The sequence below is a fragment of the Hemitrygon akajei genome, chromosome 7 (assembly GCF_048418815.1).
Source record: "Hemitrygon akajei chromosome 7, sHemAka1.3, whole genome shotgun sequence".
Lineage (NCBI taxonomy): Eukaryota > Metazoa > Chordata > Chondrichthyes > Myliobatiformes > Dasyatidae > Hemitrygon > Hemitrygon akajei.
Window position 1 is genome coordinate 139,533,584 of NC_133130.1, and position 18,287 is coordinate 139,551,870.

The 18,287-nt window shown below is 41.6% G+C and overlaps 1 protein-coding gene across 1 annotated transcript in view; it reads left to right on the forward strand.

Annotated features, from left to right (window-relative positions):
• Window positions 1-7,995: 7,995 nt before the first annotated feature.
• The window catches only part of LOC140730971 (tubulin beta chain-like), a 63,277-nt gene continuing 52,985 nt past the window's right edge, over window positions 7,996-18,287 (forward strand). Inside the window, exon 1 of the mRNA XM_073052094.1 lies at window positions 7,996-13,582. The gene's annotated coding sequence lies outside the window, so the exon portion shown is untranslated. The remainder of the gene's footprint in view (window positions 13,583-18,287) is intronic.

The following is an 18,287-nucleotide window of genomic DNA, read 5'->3' on the forward strand; positions in this document are numbered from 1 at the left end:
TTTAGCTGCTGGTTATCAAACCAAGCTGAACTACACTATTCAGTCTTGCTGGCAGTTAGAAACTGTGTGCACATCTAACATGAACTTGTTTTACTTTCACATTGGGATGTTTATGGTCAGGTGAGGCTGTGCCAAGGATTACAGGCAGCCACGTGTAGGGTTAGGCTCTAGGGTTGTAACAGGTTCATTAGAATGAAGTTTATGATTATGCTGTCTGATATCTACCACTTATGTAATCTCATTTTCATATGAAAGTTTGAATATCAAATTTGGACAAGGTCTTTAGTGCAGCACACTTTAGCAGTGCAGATGGATGGGTGGGCTTCTCTCCAGTGCCTTGCCCAAATGTAATCTAAGAAGTTTGGTATTGAACTTCTGCAATATGATGTTATAATAGAGATAAATGTTTCAGTAGATCAACTGGAAAGTATTTCCCAAAAGTAGAGGAAAAGTTGTTGCTGTCTTGATATACAGCAAGTGCACTAATTCTAGTCATCCAGCCCACTGTTTGTGAAATATGGCCTTGTTAAATAGCTGTTACATTTTCCCAAATAACAATAAATATACTTCAAATCACTAACTATCCTATTTGATGTGAGCTGAGCTTCCAATTAGTGATCTGGTTAAGGTAAATTTAAAGGTTCCAGATCACAGCGAAACCAAACCTGAGCTTGTGTTACTATTAATACTTCAGTCCTGGTAAGCACTATTTCTATTGCTATAAATTTTCCATTGCTCAGATCATCAATTTCCACTTGAGTAATAGTTGCTTCTGACTGCCTTGCTTCATCTATTGAAACTTGTACACTGGCTTTTGACTTCATTTTGCCAGTAATTTGGCAACCTAAGCCTGCTCTCTCTAGTCCATCTTCAGGCAGTTCCTGTTTGGGCCATCAGACCCAGTCAACTCTCATCTTTGTTTCTGAGTCCTTCCATGGCTATTCTAAACAATGTCCTACATTTCTACCATTCTCTAGGTTCCTTGCCTTCAGATTTAATCTCGTGTCACAAATTTCACAAGTGCCGCCTCTGTTGTAAGAATTCCACAGATTCGCCACTCTTTGAATAACTTCCTAAATTTGTACTGAGACTGACTACACCCTTCCCCCAACATCTACTCTCTGACAAAATTGGGTTATAATGAGACTTCTTAAAAATCTAGTACAGTAGTATTTGGTTATATGACTTCAGTCACATTCAGTTGCCATCCTACAAGAGCCAGGGAACTATGTGCCGACCACCAGACATTATACACTTGCAACTATAGGCATAACTAAATCCTTTTGATTTTAACCAAATAGGAATACATGGTTGTCATATTCTCTGTAAATTCTAATTGAGATTTTGCTGATGCTTGAAATTCAAATTAACACACAATGCTGGAGGAACTCAGCAGAGCAGGTAGCATTAATGGAGGGGAACAAACACCAGAGTTTCAGGTCAAGTCTGGAAAGGAAAGGGGAAGAAGCCAAAATAGGTGGGGGAGGAGTGAAGTAAAAGCTGGTAGGTGATAAGTGAAACCAGTGAGGAAGAAGTTTGCTGGGGGAGGAATGATGAAGCTTGGAGGTTATGAGTGGAAGGGGTAAAGGACTGAGGGAATCGGGTAAGACTGCAGTGGACCATAGCAGGGAGGTGAGGATAAGAGGGGAGTCAGAACAGAGGATGGAAAATTAGGAGGAGAAATTACTAGAATTTGGAGAAATTAGTTCGATGTGTACCCAGATGGAATATGAAGTGTTCCTCCATCCTGTGTGGCCTCATTGTGCCTGTAGAGGAGGCCATGGACTGACATATGGGAATGGAAAGACAAATTGAAATGGGTGACTACTGGCAATTCCTGCCTTTTGTGGCAGATGGAGCAAAGGAGTTTGACAAACTGGTGTCTCAAACTGTCAGGCTTCACTGATACACTAGGAGCATCGGATACAGTAGAAGACCCTGACACTCACAGTTAAGTATCACTTCATCTGGAAGGAATGTTTTGGGCCCTGGTGAAATTGGATTTGTTTGAGTCTTGGTCGCCTGACTTGATAAAGTTTTGGAGACAAAACTTAAGTAGTTTGTCTGCAGTTACTTTGTTCCCAATTATTATTTCCTCCTGTCCTGATGGACCAACAATTTACCTTCAGGTTCATAGCTGTTGCTGTTGGTTTTCATCTTCAAGCTTGCTTGTACTTCCAACAATTAACATTTAGCTCTATGAATTCTGAATGGCTACCAATCTATAGATTTAAGGTGAGAAGTTTTAAAAGGGATGTGAGGGGAAAGTTTCATGGTTGAAATGAAAATATAGTAAAAGCTTTTATAATTCATGCAATAGAGGGTGACTAAAGTGAGCATTGGTCCCTTGGAAAATGAAAAAAGGGGGAATTAATACCGGACAATGTAAAAATAGCCATAACTTGGAACAGCAAACACGAGGAAATCTGCAGATGCTGGAAATTCAAACAACAACACACACAAAATGCTGGTAGAACACAGCAGGCTAGGCAGCATCTATAGGGAGAAGCGATGTCAACGTTTCAGGCCGAGACCCTTCGTCAGGACTAACCGAAAGGAAAGATAGTAAGAGATTTGAAAGTAAATCACACCTACTTAAGACGAACTACTTAAGTTTTGTCTCCAAAACGAAGGCACAAATGATTTATCAAGTCAGGCGACCAAGACTCAAACTAATCCAATTTTTTTCTCCCACATTCTTCCCATCACTTTCCCTCTTCCAAATTCTTCAATCTACACATTAGATGTGATTTACTATTTACTTTCAAATCTTACTATCTTTCCTTTCGGTTAGTCCTGACGAAGGGTCTCGGCCCTAAACGTCAACATCGCTTCTCCCTATAGATGCTGCATAACTTGGAACAACTGTTTTGTGTCGATCTTAATGTGGAGGACACATCTAACATGCCAGTGAGACATTATGGATGCAATGAGAGGTGGGGACCTTGATACAGTCGCTTTCACTAATGAGGTAGTGTTGAGCAAACTGGTAGGACTATGTGTGTCCCTGACTACTGATGGAAATGGCATAAGTTGCAGTAGAAGATATTTAACCAAAATTTTCTGGACTATGGGTGAGTTCTGGTAGATTAGAAGACGGTGATTGTTGTGGCATTAAAAAAGATGTAGGCAAAAGGCAGATAATTATAGACCAGTTGACTTAATATCCAGTTGGGGAAATGCTTGAAACTATCATTAAAAAAAAAATAGCAAGACACCTGGTCAGAAGTGGTTCTGTCAGGATGGATCAACATGGATTCAGGAAGGACAGGTCCAGTTTAACAAATTGATCTTATGTCTTATAATGAGCACAATGGATGAGAACAGCTGGAAGTTGTTCATTAAGTGGCTGCTTTATTAGGTGCACCTGTACATGTGCTCATTGATTTGAATATCTAATCAGCCAATCGCGGGGCAGCAACTATACATAGAAGCGTATAAATGTGGTCAAACTTCCGTTGTTCAGACCAAACTTTAGAATGGGGAATTTGTTACTTACATGAAATGATTGGTGGCAGATGAAGTGGTTTAAGTAACTCAAGCTGCTGATCTCCTGGGATTTTCCACACGCAAGTCTCTAGTTTACAGAGAATGATACAAAAACAAAAAACATCCAGTGAGTGGCAGTTCTGTGGGTGATAATGTCTTGTTAATGAGAGCAGTCAGGGGAATGGCCAGACTGATTCAAGCTGACAGGAAGTGCATGGTGCAGAAGAGCATCCTGTGCAGAACACACATAGTGGCCAATTTATTAGATACAGGAGTTGCATAATAACATGGCCACTGAATGTATATTTGGGTTTGCAGATTTTGATGTGCTGTTTAAAAGACTTGTCCATAAGATAAGAATACATGGAGTTGGGGTAATATAATTAGAATGATGGAAGATTAGTTAACGGACATTTCTCTGATTGGCAGTCAGTAGTGAGCAGAGTGCAATCAGTTGTTTGTCCATGCTGGGCCGACAACTGTTCATGATGAACTTGAGACTGATTGTTATGTATCTAAGTTTGCTGATAACACTCAATTGAATGGAAAATTATGCAGAGGATGTGGAGAGGCTGCAGATAGTGAGTAGGCAAGGGGCTGGCAGCTGGAGAACAATATTGGTAAATGGAAGGTCATTCACTTTAGACGGAAAAATAGAAACGCACATTATTAAATGGTGAAAGATTGCAGCATGCTGTTGTGCAGAGTGACTTGGGAGTTCTTGTGCGTGAATTGCAAAAGGTGCAGGAGCAAGTTATCAAGAAGGCAAATGGCATGTTGGGCAACATTAGAAGGATTGAATTTAAGATTAGGGAGGTTATATTGCAACTGTACAAATGTTAGGCCACTGCTTGAGTACTGCATGCAGTCTGGTCTCCTTATATGAGGGGAAAACCTGTAACGGTTATGGAAGCAGTATGGAGCAGGTTCACCAGGTTAATTCCAGAGATGAGGAAGAGCCTATGTGGAGAGTAAATCATCTGGGACTACATTCATTGGAATTCGGAGAATGCATAGATAGACAAGAAGAGGCAAAAAGTTGTTTCAACTTCTGGCTGAGGCTAGAAACAGGTGACTTAGCCTCAAGATTAAAAGGAATAGATTTAGGATGGAGATGAGGTGGAATTGCTTTTGACAGAGTGTAGTGAATCTGGAATTCTGTCCGTTTAATACCTCATTTAATATTTTTTTTATTGCATAGTAGGGGAATTGAGGGTCATGAGCAAAGGAAGATGGGTGGAGCTGAGTCCATGCCCAGATCAGTCATGATCTTATTAAATGGTTGAGCAGGCTTGAAGGGCCAGATTGTCTACTCCTGCTCCTATTTTTTTTATATCTGTCATATGCTATCAGAAGTGGTAGTGGAATCAGATTCAATCACTATTTCAGAGCCATTTGGTCAAGGCTGAATTGTGAACAAACAGACTGGGCAAAAATATGGGTGGGTTTAAAAGATCCATTTCTATTCTGATTGCTTTCTCTTTGAATCTAATGTTTTATTTCCATTATGCCATGGTTGAGCCTTCTTTCATGACACATCTGTGCATAAGTTTCATTACAATGTGACATTTTTAAGACATTTTCTTGTTTCTATATTTGTTCAGTTCCTCTTCAAGATTCTGGTTTATTTGTAACGTACATTGACACATAGTGAAATGTGCTGTTTGTGTTAACAACCAACACATTCGAGTGTGTGTTGGGGCAGCCACATGTCATACACATTCCAGTGTCAACATAACATACCCACAGTACTTGTGCAGAACACTTCAAGCAACAAGCAATAGTAACAACTACTAGCCCATTCCTCCCTCCACTGACATACAGTGTCTCCTAATCCTAGTATAGGCCTCCAGCAGACATGGACTTGGGCCTACAGATATTGTGCTTCAACTTTCCCAGTGGCTTGGCTCTGGCCAATGGGCCTCAACTTCTGCACTGCTGATTTGTGCTTGGGCATCAATCCCAAGACACGCAAAACGTTAGGCCTCAAACTCGGGTTTCATCGATTTGAAAACCAAGAGGGTCATTGAAACTTGTTATTCTTGCGTGCATAGAACTCTGATTCTAAAACCCACTGACAACTCATTGGCTGCGCTGGGGGGAGCTTTCTCCACTCTTGTCAGTCCCAACATCTGGCCATGGATGTCCTACAACACATCACCAGTCTTCAAACACAGACTGGAGACTTAGATTCCAATCTAATATGTAAGTCCCACACATCCCTCTTCCTACAACCCTAACCTACCTCCTACCTCTCCTCTATCCCCAAAGAAAACAATGAAAAACAATTTTTAAAAAGTACAGGTAGTCCCCGAGTCACGAAAGTCCAACTTACGAACCTAGGAAGGAGAACACCGTCCGCCATTTTAAGTCGGATCGCGGTGCCGTCTACCATTGTAAGTTGTTGCAGTTGACTCTGTGTTGAGTGTGTAACTTTGTATTTGGCTTAAATTTTTCTTAGCAAAATTCACCCTGACCCCACCCCACCCCCTTTCTGGTTGGCTGGTGGCGCAGTGAGATCAGCGCAGGGCTCGAGAACGGAGGTTCCCGAGTTCAATACAGTGACAGACCGCTCCCCAGCGTGCCGGGTTGATGTCAAGCTCGCAACTCAACCTCGTAAAAAAAAAAAACCCACTAGACTTCCAGTTTAAATTCCCACGCAGAATATTGTGGAGGACCAAATACCCAAACCCAGCACAGCCCCCACTTGTCCCATTTAACCTGTCTCAGTGCAGTGGTCCTTACGACCCAGCGGATCTCTGGACCCGCTGCCCGCAGTGTTTCTGTTCCATTGATGGGAAGCGATCACGATTGAAAATAAAGTGGAAATAATAAAGCGTCTGGAAAGAGGTGAAACATCATCAGTCATTGGAAAAACGTTAGGCTAGTCGGTCAATGATCGGAACAATTTTAAAGGATGAAGTGAGAATAATGGAGCATGTGAAAGGCCCTGCCCCAATGAAAGCTACAATTATTAAGCAATGCAGTGGTTTAATTATTGGAATACATACGTTTCTTAAGTTTTATATGCATAGAAAGGTAAAATATATACTATATACTAAGACAAACATTTGACTGACGCTAAATAATACCGGTTGTACTTGTTCTAACTTGCGTACAAATCCAACTTAAAGACGGACTCAGGAACGGAACTCGTTTGTAACCCGGGGACTGCTTGCACTCAACTACCGGTAAATCTGAGTTGTGACTTGAGATCTCAGCTTGGTGCCATTTTATTAAGTACCAGTAAGGCTACTCAGACTTCATTCAAGGGAGTTCAGCATAAGTGTTTGTGCCAAGAGCCCCTCCAGACTGGAGCCACCTATGATAGTTCCTTGTAAATGAGGTTGACTTGCTTCCAATCTTAGTTCTGTGGGCTTGGTGAGTTAACTGATGCTTGGATGGGGCACACAAAGTATGGCACAGTTGGGGTAGGATGAGTCAATGATTATCTTGCGGGGGTGGTTCAAACCCTGTGATATTTACACTGAGTTTGTGCTGTGCAGTGTCTACCCAAATGCTGTTGTTCATGTGCTAGACTTCCAAGAGGCTAGTGAGGGATTTGCACTTCAAAGATACATTGAGGATGTTTCTAACCTTTCCTGTATAGCTGATTATCTTTTCCCTTGACAAAATTTGGAGAAGAATGTGTGATCCAGGGATCTAGTGTTAGGTATGCAATTAATGTGGCTGGCACAAAGGTGACTAAAGGTCAGTAAATCTGCAAACATTCTCTGAACCCCTTCGTACCGAGGCACAGATTTGCAGGTGCACCCTGTACATCCACTGGGTTACAGGTCTATAGATCTGGGAAAAGGGGACACTGGGGAAGTCACCTATGATATAACTAGGCCACACCTTGGGATCCATGCCTAAAGTATTGCTGGAGGACAGCAAAGAAGGCTCTTCATACAAGATCATATGGGTCGAGCTTGGGAACAAAAATGGGTGGGTGGAATATTAGCAAGTCTTCAGGATATAGGACAGGTCTAACACGGAGATTTTAAAGATCAGATATTCATGAAAGATGTATGAGGAAAAGGGTTACATTACCAATGGATTTCAACTTTCCAAATACTAATTTGGATCCCTTAGTGTGAAAGGTTTAGAGGAGTTGGAATGTTGAAACTGCATACAGGGGAGCTTTTTGAGTGGAACACATCATACAAATCAGTAATAATAAACTGGATTCTACTTGTGACTATTAAGAATATGGTTTGGGAATTAAGGCTGTGATTTGGGGGAAGGTTGTGGGTTTGAGATATTTGTAAACTGGATCCAAAATAGGGCCTTGGAGTAGTAGTTGGATGGGTGTTTATCTGACTGGAAACAAGGTGTGTTCCACAGACAACAGAAAATCTACAGGTGCTTTAAATCTGAGCAACTCACAAAATGCTGGAGGAACTCAGCAGGCCAGGCAGCATCTGGGAAAAGAGTACAGGAGTCCTGCCGAAGGGTTTCGGCCCAAAATGTCGACTCTGCTCTTTTCCTAGGTGCTGCCTGGACTGTTGAGTTTCTCCAGCATTTTGTATGTGTACCACAGATATTGGTACTGGAACTTGTGTTCCTTTTGTATATGATAATCTGATTAATGGATTTGCAAATGACATGAGAATTGATGAAACTATAGAGAAAAAAAAATTCAGTTAGGAAGGCAGGGTGGTGACAGATGGAATTTAATCCAGCGAAGTGAGGCAAGGCATCATTAGGAGCACCTTGGTGTGCAAATCCATAGCTCCCTGAAAGTGGCAGTGGACAGTGTTGAAAGCATTTAACATGCTTGACCATGAAGGCTGAGGTATTAAGATTGGATCATGTTGCAAATGTACAAAATGTTGATTAGACAGCATCTAGAGTATTGTGTACAGTTCTCATCACGATACTGCAGGAAAGATGCAGTAGTTCCCAGAGCAGGGAAGTTTGGAACTAGCCGTAGTTCTCCCTTTCAAAGTGTGCATTAAAAAACATTGAGCTCATCTGGGACGGAAGCATCGCACCCATTTATGATGGGCTTTGCTTGTTAGGAAGTAATGGCTTGCAAACCTTGTCAGAGCTGCTGTGTATCAGATTCCATTTGTAACTTCAATTGGAATTGCTTTTTGCTCTTAAAATAGCCTTCCTTAGGTTACCTGAATTGAGTTTAATATCACCAGCATATGTATGAAATTAGTTGGGTTTTTTTTGCAGCAATGCATAGTAATAAATTCTACAAATTACAATAAGTTTATATAAAACAAATGAGTCAAAAAGAGAGGAAAAATGCTGAGGAAGTATTCGTGGGTTCATTGTCCATTCAGAAATCTGAGACAGCACTCCCATTCATGCTGTTAGGTTTTGCTTTATAGAACCCTACCAGAACTGATGTGCATCTGATTCAGACTCTTAACCTCAATTGGAATTGATTTTTTTTGCCCTTAAGATAGCCTTCTGTTGGTTGAACCTGGACAATTTAGAACAGTTTTGCTCACTGTGGTTTCAAACATTCAGGCTTGGAGTTGCCAGAAATGGCCGGTAATGAAAATGAAATTTAATTACTTCAAGTTAGGAACTACAAAGAAATTGAAGGTACCGACAATCATAGAGAAGTACAGCACAGAAACGGGCCCTTTGGCCCATCCAGTCCATGCCAAAATCATTTAAATTGTCTAGTCCCATCAACCTGCACAGAGACCATAGCCCTCCATTCCCCCACTATCCAGTACCTATCCAAGCTTCTCACAACCCTCTGAGTGAAGAAATCTCCCCTCAAACTACTCACCTTTCACCCTTAACCCATGACCTCTAGTTGTAGTCCCACCCAATCTCAGTGGAAAAGCCTGCTTGCATTTACCTTATCTGTACTCATTTTGTATACCTCTTGTCAAATCTCTCAAATCCTCAATGTTCTAAAGAATACAGATCAATAGTTCCATTTAATATCAGAGAAATGTATGCAACATACATCATGAAATTCTTTTTCTTCGCAGACGTCCAAGAAACCAGAAGAGTGCCCCAAAGAATGAATGAGTTAAAACATTAGAGCCACAAAGCACCCCCACTCTCCTGTCCCATGCACAAAATACAACCCTCCCAACCCACTTCCACTAAAAGCATTGGCACCCTCCACCCACCAAGTGTACAATAGCAAGGCCCTCAATAAGGACCATGACCTGCAGTACAACATAAACCAACTGTTCACCCAGCAATTTGGCATGCCACAGGCTCGCTCGCTCTCCCTATTAAAGAGGTGTCCACTTCCACAGCGAGAGGGGATACATAACAGCAACCCTTTGATTTACGGTGTTACAAGCCTGTTGTGCCACTTTTTTGAGTTCTGTGACTTGAGAATTGGTAATAATCTCTTCACTCACTGAAGAGAGAGAGACACTGCGACTTGCCGAGTACACAGCCTCTGACAACTGATCCGCCGTTCCTGATGTTCCGTTCTCTCCCACGACATCAGTTGGCACTGACTTAGAATCAGTCTGTCCACAGGGCCACGAAATCTCAGAACCCTGACGGCATGCTTATCTTCGAGGCTGAGTGTAACTCCGGGTCAGGGTCTTCAACAGAACCCCATCCACCTGAAAGGGAAAAGGAGAGACATCAAAGGTAGAAATTAATCTGTTAACGTAGATGAACGTGAGTGAGTCTCATTTCAGCACCATCATGATTCCGCCTCCAGTTCTAACCTATTCAATCTTTCCTTGTAACCCAGGTCCTCCAGACTTGGGAAACTCATCAATTTTCTCTCTACTCTTTCAACCTTGTTTACAACTTTCCTGTAGGTAGTTAACCAAAACTGCGCACAATACTCTAAATTTGGCTTCACCAACATCTTGTACAACTTCAACGTAACATCCCATCTCCTATACTCAGGATATTGATTTATGAAGGTCAATGTGCCAAAAGCTTTCTTTACAACATTATCCCAACGAATTATGGACCTATATTCCCAGATCCCTTTGTTCTACCACACTCAGTGCCCTAAAGTTCGCTATGTAAGACCTACATAGGTTGCCTACCAAAGTGCAAAACCTCGCACCTATCTGCATTTAATTCCATCTGCTATCTTTTAGCCCACTTTTCCAGCTGATGCACATCCCTCTGCAAGCCACGATAGCCTTCCTTACTGTCCACTACACCCAAATCTTTGGTGTCAAACAACAAATGACCCAGCACTGATCCCTGTGGCACACCACCAGTCAGAGAGGCAACCCTCGACTTCAACTGTTTTCTCCCACAAAACCGACATCTAATCCAATTTACAAACTCATTCTGAATGCTGAGTGACTGAACCTTCTTGACCAACCTCCCAGGTGGGACCTTGTCAAATGCCTTGCTAAAGTCCATGTAGACATCATCCATTGCCTTGCCTTCATCAACCTTCCTGGTAACTTCCTCAGAACTCTGAGATTGGTTAGACATGACCTGCCATTCACTGGCCTATAATTTCCTGGTTTATGTTTACAGCCATTTTGAAACAACAGAACAACATTGGCTATCCTCCAATCCTTTGGTACCTCCCCTGTTGTAAAGGATAATTTAAATATCTCTACTAGAGTCCCTGCAGTAGGATCTGAGGGAACATCTTGCAAGGCCCTGGTGATTTATCCACCTTGATTTGCAAACACCACCTCCTCTATAATTTGTACAGGGTCCATGAGATTGATGTCGTTTTGCCTCTCTTCTATAGACTCTGACTCCTGAGTAAATACAGATGCAAATAATCCCTCTGTTTTGGCCACACACATGAATTATCATTCTAAGATTTTAAGGACCAATTTTGTCCTTTGCAATTCTTTTGCTCTTAACATATCTGTAGAGTTCACTTTGTCTGCTAGAGCAGTTTCATATCTTCTTTTAGCCTTCCTGATCTCTTTGTGCTCTCTTGCATTTCGTATACTCCATAAGCACCTCATTTGTTCCTACTTGCCTATATCTGCTATGCACCTTTTATTTACTCTTAACCAAGGCTTCAATATCTCTTGAAAACCAAGATTCCCTACACTTAATATCTTTACCTTTAATTCCGCTAGTCACATACAAGCTTTGTACTCAAAAGAATTTTGTTTTAGAAGGCCTCTCACTTTACCAGAAAACAACCTGTCCCAATCACACTTACCAGATCATTTCTGATACCATTAAAACTAGCCTTTCTCCAATTTAAAGTCTCAACCTGCCGACCATTTTGAATGTTGCAAGGAAAATGAAGATTTGGAAGATACAACAATTTCTAATTAGCATCAGTTGTGTGTACTATGTGCCCACTAAACCATGCTTAAAGTGTTTTTAAATTGCGTCAGTTGCATAAACATATGTTTTGATGTTCATTTGGGCCAACCAACACAATTAAGAAGCAGCAATTTTTGACACTACGTCATGTGGCAGTCCAATATCTGCACTAGGTGTCTGCACTGATATTGTTCAGCAGCAATGTGCACTGGATGAATGCTTTTGTTAATAACTATCAGGAACTAATAGTTCTATAGTACTGTTGTAATATTGGTAGTGTTCTAATCTGTTACTCAGTTAAATGGTAGTTAATCTTTCATAAACTATTTCTATGGAAGTTTACCTAATTGGGTCGGCCGTTTAGTTGGATGAAAATGTACAGGCCCCAATTAACTGGAATCCACTGCACTAAGGCAAAAAGGTAAAATCTATGTGACATGATTAATGCACACTAGTATCGAAACACAAGGTTCGGGGGGGAAAGGACCAGTAATATCATGAAGGATCCTACCCACCCTGCTCATGGACTGTTTGTCCCACTCCCAGTAGGGAGGACACTACATAGCATCTATGCTAAGACCACCAGACTCAAAAACAGTTACTTTCCCCAAGCAGTAAGGCTGATCAACACCTCCACCCCACCACACACCCCCAACTACCATTACTATATCCTATTAGTCATCTTATGTACATTCTTTATGGACATAGATTAATTCTATCTTGCATATTTATGTTTGTGCTTTTTATTTTTTTTGTGCTTCGCCAGATTCAGAGTAACAATTATTTTGTTCTCCTTTACACTAGTGTACTGGAAATGACATTAAACAATTTTGAATCTTTTTGGCTCCCTGCATGATGACACACTGACTGGCTTCTCAACCCATTTTGACCTGTTACCAAAAATAACTAAAAGACTCATGCTCGACACCCTAGCAAAATTGCAGGATGAATTTCAAAAACTTTGGCTTACTTCACACATGTGTCCTGGAAGTGATAGGGTAGTAAAGAAGCTGTATGGCATTCTAGCCTTCATTGGTCAGGGCACCGTCTATAAAGGTGGCAAGTCATGAAGCTGTATAAAGCTTTGTTATTTCACAAATGAAGTATTGTGTGCAGCTCTGGTTAATGCATTACAGGAAGGACGTGAAGGCTTTGGAGAGGTGCAGAACAGGTTCACCAGGATCTGGACTGTATGGACAATGTTAACTATGGACAGGTTGGACAAAAGCAAACTGCCGGTGGGTCAGGCAGCATCTGTGGTGGTAGAAGAATAGCCGGCATTCAGGTTGAGATGCATCAGGACACAAGGCAGTGCGTGGAACATGCTATCAGGCAGGGATGGAAGCAGATATGCTAGTACATTTAAGAGGCAATTAGACAGGTGTATGAATAGGTAAGGAATGGAAGGATTTAGTTTGGCGTCATGGCCGACCCAGACATTGTGGGCTAAAGGGCCTGTTCCTGTGCTGGCCTGTTCTATGTCTAGGTCACTGTTATTTGTAGCATTAATGAGTATATTTGTTTTGGAAGAGAAACAAGTTTAAACTTATGTAAGCACATATTATATCTCTTCTAAAGCATTTGAATCCTGCCATTAAATTCTGTGCTTTACTTCAGTCACTATTGTTTATTTCAAAACATCCCTGCTTCACTGCAGTTAATTTTGACAGTCTAGATACATGATTGGTTCATTCTGCTGCAGAAAGAGCTCGGTTTGAGCTCTGGGATTAGGTGGCCAGATGGTAAGATTGGGATGCAACTGACAAGGAAGGTCACTGACCACAGGGACAGCTGAAATGGAGGCTGCAGATCCTGGAAGCAAGAGCAGCTAAGAAGATTTGGACCACTGCAGGCTACACAATTCCTGCAATGTTGTGAGGTAAGGAACACATTTGCTTTCCTTCTGAGCAAGTGGGCAGAGAATTCAGTCATAATGCTTCAAATCCCATTAACTGCCTTGCTCATTTCATATTTTGTCAAATCTCTGACAATTTAATGCGCTGTTGTGACCAACAATTTTAAACACAATTCCTGCCCGCTGGTGCTTTTCCAGTTCTCTTCAGTGCAATCTTACTACTTCCTCAGAAATTTAAAATGGGAACAATAGTGCAAAAAAATCCTGCTCATTTAAATGTTACACAGTATTAATTTTATCTCAAGATTAGTGTGTCAATGGTAAAAAAAAATGTCCTCACACTGGATTACTGCTGAGCTCCTAAAGATTAAAAGAGTCGCCCAGGGAACCCTTCAGCCCTGCTCAATGTTGAAATAAAAATGTTACTCTTACTCAATGCTTGCATTCTCTGAGTACAATTTCTGCTATTCCAAGCAGCCTTCCTCCTGGCACACCAGCACCTCAAGTACTTGAACAACTAAATCTCTATCTGCTGCAGCTTGTATAAGAGTATAATAGTGGTTACAATGATTAAATTAATAAATTGATGGGTCTGTGTTAAATCTCAGCCCTTCATTCTATAAATATGTTAATTAGTCCTAGGAGCTGGATTACTAATTGCAGGGTAATTGTTATATATATATATATATGATGATTAAGGTTTCACAGACTCATTTAAGGTTTCAGTAGGGCTGAACACAACAGTACAATGGCATCAGTAAATTGATATGAAAGCAATACAATTGTTGAACAATTCCGGTGTCACTGGAAATCTGGGAAGTCGCTGTTCAATGTGTCTGTTTACTTGAAGCTGTCGTATGTTTACTGCACGTATTCATATTAGAGTATAAGACATGGGAGTAGAATTAGGCCATTTGGCCCATCAAGTTTATCTCTCATTTAATCCTGGCCAATCCTTTTTATCCTCCTCTGCCCCACACCCTAGCCTTCTCCCAGTAATCTTTGATGACATGTCCAATCAAGAACCTGTCAAGCTCTGCTTTAAATACACCCAACGACCTGGCCTCCACAGCTGCCTGTGGCAATAAATTATGCAAATTCACCACCCACTGGCTAAAGATATTTCTCCATATCTCTGTTATAAATGGAAGCCCCTCTATCCTGAGGCTGTGCACTCTTGTCCTAGAGTCCCTGATCATGGGAAATACCCTTTCCACATCTACTCTGTCTAGGCCTTTCAACATTCGAAAGGTTTCAATGAGACCACCACCCCCCCCCCCCCCCCAAATCCCCATCCTTCTAAATTCCGACGAGTACAAACCAATGAATGAGTAAATATCCTTTCATTGCATCTCATTTTGAATGGATTCATTCTCAATATTAGATCTCTTCCTTGCAAAATAAAATCATCAAGACAGTAATGAGGGAGGTCTTAAAAGGCTCTTCAAATGGGAGTACCATATTGCCACAATCACTGAGACATGGTCGCAAGAAGGGCAGGACTGGCAGCACCCATTCAAAGAATTTCAGACATGTTGGACAGGGATGTAAAAGAGGAGGGATACTGCATTATTGATCAAGGAGACCATTAAGGCAGCAATGAGGAAGAAGGTCTTCATATGAAGCTATATGCAGAGAGCTTATAAATGTTTTTTTTTAAAAGTCTATCACTTTGAGCTTATACAACACACCTCCCAATAGCAAGAAATAGAGGAATAGATATGTAGACAACTCATAGTGTATAGAGTTTCTGTAGTAGAGATTTCAGCTTTCTTGTTTTAGGTTTTTTTTTACACAGGATTGGAAAAAGCTGCAGAGAGTTGCAAATTCAGCCAGCTCCATCATGGCCATTGGTCTCACCAGCATTGTGAACATCTTAAAAAGGCAGCATTCATTATTAAGGACATGCTCTCTTCATATTACTACTCTCAGAGGAAGCAGAGGAGTCTGAAGACACCTCATGTTTTAGGAACAGTTCTTTCCCTCTACCATTAAATTTCTGAACAGACAATGAACCAACCCATGAACACTATCTCACTATTTTGGCTCTCTATTACCACAATTTAAATATATATATATATATGGGAAAAGGATAAGGATAGTTTGAAAAGAAGACATCAAGTGATTATGGAAGGTTGCTCTTGTGATTGAAAGCCTGAGTCATGCAAAGCTGGGGCCCATGTGAGTGCCTGCTGCGACATATTTGGTCTGGAGAAAGTGGGAGGAACAGAAATAAATTCTTAAGGGTGAGTAACAGTTCTTCCAGACAGAGGGTGGGTGGCGGAGGAGAACTCTTATCCAGAAAGAAGTGGAGAGCCTGACACCTTCCTGACCAAGGAGAGTGTGCACACCCAATATATCATACTCTGCAACTTCCACCATATCCAATGCGATCACACAGCAGGCACACCCTTCCCTCCCTTCTCCGCTTTCTGGGGGGATGGCGCTCTCTCTGATGTCACACCTATCCCTATTCCTTCTCACTCACCGCCAAGTCCTTCACATGTGAATCCATCAGTGTCATTTATTGCATCTGGTGCTCCCGCTCCAGCTTCCTCTACATTGGTGAGACCCGAGGTATATCGGGGGGTCGTTTCATCAATTAATTTCATCCACTGTAACAGCCAGGATCTTCTGGTGGCCAGCTAATTACTTCTACTTCCCACACTGACAAAAGTCTGTCCACAACCTAAATGTAGATTAAAGGAACAGGACCTCATAACTGGCCCTGGTAGTCACTAAACTGACTCCCTTTTATCCCCCCTTTTTTCCCTTATCCCATCAACCCCATCTTTCCTCTCCCCATCCTGTCGATCTACCCATAGCCCACTGTCCTAACTGATTCCATCTTCGTCAGTCCTTTGTTGCTTCTATCTATCACCTCCCACTTCCATGAATCTGACTCTCTGTTTACTCCCCTGCCTATTCAACCCCCATCTGGACCCAGACCTCAGAAACTGATTCCATCTTCATCAATACTTTGTTATTTCCTCCTTTCACCTCCCAAATTCCATTATTCTGACTCTCCCTTTACCACCTGTCTATTACCCCTGCCACCCTCTTCCTCCAACCTGGATCCCAACCTTAGAAACTGATTCCATCTTCATCAATCCTTCATCACTCCTACCTGTCACCTCCCAACTTCCATCAGTCTGTCTCTCTTTACTCCCCTGCCAGGCACTCCCCCAACCTGGATCCCAAACTGCAGAAAATCCATCTCTTGCTTCTCTCAATAACCTGAGGTATACCCCATCAGACCCAGGGGAATTATCCACCTTAATGCTCTTTCAGAGATCCACACTACCTCCTCCTTTATCTCAAACTGCTTTAGCATATTAGGCTTCACATCGAAGCAACACACAAAATACTGGGGGAGCTCAGCAGGCCAGGCGGCATCAATGGAAAAGAGTACAGTTGACGTTTCAGGCTGAGACGCTTCAGCAGGACATCGATCTTGCTATTCTTCATGTCCTTCCAACTGGCTTGGTAAAAGGAGGCAGAGAGTCAGGCTGAAGGACTGTTTCTGTGATTAGAAGCCTCAGGCCAACAGTATTTACTGTTTGTAATAGATATTAATGACCTCAGTGCAAATGTAGGTGATAGGATTAGTAAGGTTGGAGATGTCATGAAGATGGGTGGTATTAAAAAGACTTCGGCTACAGAATGATATTGATGTGTTGGTGAAATGGGCAGAGAATTGGCAGATGGAATTTAATTGTGATAAATGTGAGGTGATGCATTTTGGAAGGACTAATAGTGCCACGAGAAAACATAATGAGTGACAGGCCCCTGGGAATTACGGAACAAGTAGAAGTAAAAGGATATGAACTATTTACCTTTGTTAGCCAGGACATGGAAAATAACAACCAGAGTCTAACGAGTCCTCTTCAAAGATTTAAACAGTTCTCTCTATTCAGCCACATTATTGAGCAAATGTCACTCCACTCTAAGGCAGAGGCAGGAAATTATAGGCTAGGTAGCTTGACCAGTGGTTGGGACGTTAGAGTCCATTATTAAGGATTAGGTTTTGGGGTACTTGGAAGGATGTGATAAAATAGGCCAAAATCAGCATGGTTTCCTTAAGGGCATATCTTGCTTGATAAATTTGTTAGAATTCTTTGAGGAAATGACAGGATATTGTTAACCTGGATTTTCAGAAGGCCTTTGATCAGGTGCTGCACATGAGGATGCAAAACAAGATCCCATGGTATTAAAGGAAAGATATTAGTATGGACAGAGGATTGGCTGTCTAACATAAGGCAAAGAGTGGGAATAAAATGGGTCCTTTCTGGTTGGCTGCCGGTGACTAGTGGTGTTTTGCAGGGGTTGCTGTTGGGTCCGCTACTTTTCCTGTTAAATGTTAACTATCTGGATGATGAAACTGATGGCTTTGTGGCCAAGTTTGCAGTTGATACAAAGATAGGTGAAGGGGCAGGTAGTGTTAAGGAAGCACAGGATGTGGAGAAGGACTGGAGACAGATTAGGAGAATGGGCAATAAGTGGGAGATGGAATACAGCGGGGGGATGAATCCAGAATCAGGTTTATTATCACTAACGTATATCATGAAATTTGTTGTTCTGCGGCAGCAGTATATTGAAATACATGAAATGAACTATAAATTATAATAAAAAATACTCAGTGGCCACTTTATCAGGTGTGCCTGTACACCTCGTTAATGCAAATATCTAATCAGCCAATCATGGCAGCAACACAGTTCATTAAAACATT